Source organism: Limulus polyphemus, unplaced genomic scaffold (assembly GCF_000517525.1).
Source record: "Limulus polyphemus unplaced genomic scaffold, Limulus_polyphemus-2.1.2 Scaffold2068, whole genome shotgun sequence".
NCBI lineage: Eukaryota > Metazoa > Arthropoda > Merostomata > Xiphosura > Limulidae > Limulus > Limulus polyphemus.
Genome location: NW_013667678.1, coordinates 1,547 through 4,565, shown reverse-complemented (window position 1 = coordinate 4,565; position 3,019 = coordinate 1,547).

The window sequence follows — 3,019 nt, the reverse complement described above, 5'->3', positions numbered from 1 at the left end:
CCTCTAGTCTTACACTGCTAAATTAGGGACGGCTAGCGCAGATAACCCTAGTGTAGCTTTGCGCAAAATTTAAAAACAAACAAACTGTGCAACTTCTTCAAACCAGATAAGAAATATGGCCACGTTGCATGTTCCAGACAAGGCTCAGTTGCTATTTTAAACAAAATATAATGACTACGATGATGTAATAGATAAAACAAAATTACATATTTTGTCGCCCTTATCATAAGATGGACTATGTAACTGTTTTTACATTTGTCGTCCCCTATGACAAGATGGAGTATGTAATTATTTTTTATTTTGTTGCCTCTATTACAAGATGGAGAATGTAATTGTTTTTACTTTTTGTTGTTCCCATGACAAGATTGAGTTTGTAATTGTTTTTACTTTTGTGGCCCTTGGAATTTATGTCTGCATCAATAATTCAATTCGGATAGGGTCACTTGTAGATGGCATTTCTTAACCTTTCTCACATCACGCCGATTGATAGCAACTGATGAAGGTCTTTCTTAAAACATGCAGAGGAGATGACACAAGGTGAATGCTTTTCTTAGAACATGCGGACAAGATGATACAACGTTGTTTCAGCAATGAAAGTATTACTATAGACATGGTTAGCTCTATTAGTTGGAACCACGCCTTCTTAAAACTCTTCATCTAATTCAAAGTACAACAACCACGTTAGATAAATGTGCACAAGCTACTCTTCCTAAAGTACAACAACCACGTTAGATAAATATGTACAAGCAACTCTTCCTAAAGTACAACAACCACGTTAGGTAAATGTGTACAAGCAACTCTTCCTAAAGTACAACAACCACGTTAGATAAATGTGTACAAGCAACTCTTCCTAAAGTACAACAACCACGTTAGATAAATGTGTACAGGCAACTCTTGTTTTTTAGCGCAAAGCTACACATCGGGCTATCTGGGCTGTGTTCACGGCGGATATCGAAGCCCAACATTACCACTGAGTAGGGGTGTGGTACAATGTCAGTATACATTGGTGAAACATGAAGAAAATCACAAACAAATTACCATATTTATTGATTTTATCCAGAAAATATGTGATATATATATAAGACAGCCTCCTTTCGGTTATCCACTTTCAGATGAAATTACTATTTTTTTACAACTTCAATTTACACCTAACATTAGCGGGAACACAGCAGAATAATAATAATAATAATAAATAAACAAATAAAAATGAATAAATGACAAAAATGCAAATATGAGTCCATATTAACAACCCTTGACTGAATCCATCAGCCTTATCTTATGATATTATGCACAAAATGGGTCTTTTTTTTTTTTTTGCTCATGAGTGCAACATCACATAACACCCATCCAACAGCCTCGATGATTATTACTGAGTCTGCATTATCTGCGGTGGCAAGAAAAATGTTACATTAAAACACCACAATAACGCTCGGCGTTATACAGAACACATAAGGTATAAGTTGATTGAAAATTAAACAAAAATAAAACAGTAAAGGATGTAAAGATTACATTCAAAAACATAAAAAAATGGTTCTTAAATTATTAAAATCTCAGTTTCCAAAACTTATAGAAATTGATACACAAACTAAATTCTGTTTGGTTGTTTTGAATTGTGTAGAAAGCTACACTAAGGCTATCTGCGCTAGCCTTTCCTAATTTAGTAGTGTAAGACTAAAGGGAAGGCAGCTAGTTATCACCACCCACCGCCAATTCTTGGACTACTCTTTTACCAACGAATAGTAGGATTGACCGTCACTTATAACGCCCCCACGGCTGAAAGGGCGAGCATAAACTAAAGTCAGTTTAAAATAATAACAGGTCATCCACTATTGGAAAATTATGCGTGAAATATCAAAGAATAGGAATACCAGTGTCGTGGAAAAGAAAGCAGAAGTTCGAAAGGAATATAAGTGTTACAAGCAAAGAATTATCGCCAAAAGGCAAAGAAAGGTCAAAATAATAATAATAATAAAACGGATACTGCAAATGAATAAACGTTGCAGGAATAAAACAAATAAGCTTGAAAATAATGAACAACTGTGCCAATTCTGATAAACAATGATAGACAAAAAAATGAGAGAAAAATAATACAATTGACATAAACAAAGCTACAAACGATGCAGTAGACGAAATGTTTCATAAAAAGCAACAGTTTAAATACAAAATAGATAGACTAGTTGAAAATACCATAACATCAACTGGTACAGAAAACAAAGGTCAACCCGAGAGAAGCAAAAGTTGATGTGGTAGAGGGAAACAGAAGCAAACATCATGAGAAAAAAAGTTAAACCAGTAAGGAAAGAAACAGGAACAAAACTAAACCAGTAAGACGGAAACAGGAACAAAACTAAACCAGTAAAAAAAAAAAAACAGGAATAAAACTCAACAACAAAGAAAAGAAACGCCAACACTATAAGTATACAAAGAACAGGAAGAAAAATTCACCTAGTAAGGAAATGAGTACCAATATATAGGAATATAAACAACAGGATCAAAAACTCAACTAACAAGGAAAGAAATACTAACACTGTAGGAATATAAACAACAGGAACAAAAACTCAACTAACAAGGAAAGAAATACTAACACTGTAGGAATATAAACAACAGGATCAAAAACTCAACTAACAAGGAAAGAAATACTAACACTGTAGGAATATAAACAACAGGAACAAAAACTCAACTAACAAGGAAAGAAATACTAACACTGTAGGAATATAAACAATAGGATCAAAAACTCAACTTGTAAGGAAAACAAAATACCAGCACTTTAGGAATACAGATGGAAGAACTATAGGATAGAAAGATGAACACTCCAGGAAAGTAATGATAATGACGAATGGTCCAGAAAAGGAAAAAAACAAACTTAAAAACACGCCTAATACCGCAATGAAAACTCCGTTCTGTAAGAAAAGAATCACAATTTGTACAAGAAAGAAAGGTAGTGATAATAGAACAGAACCATGAATGGAACATGAAATAAAAAAGGTTGTTTTAACAAAGAAAAATTATTAGTGAAGAA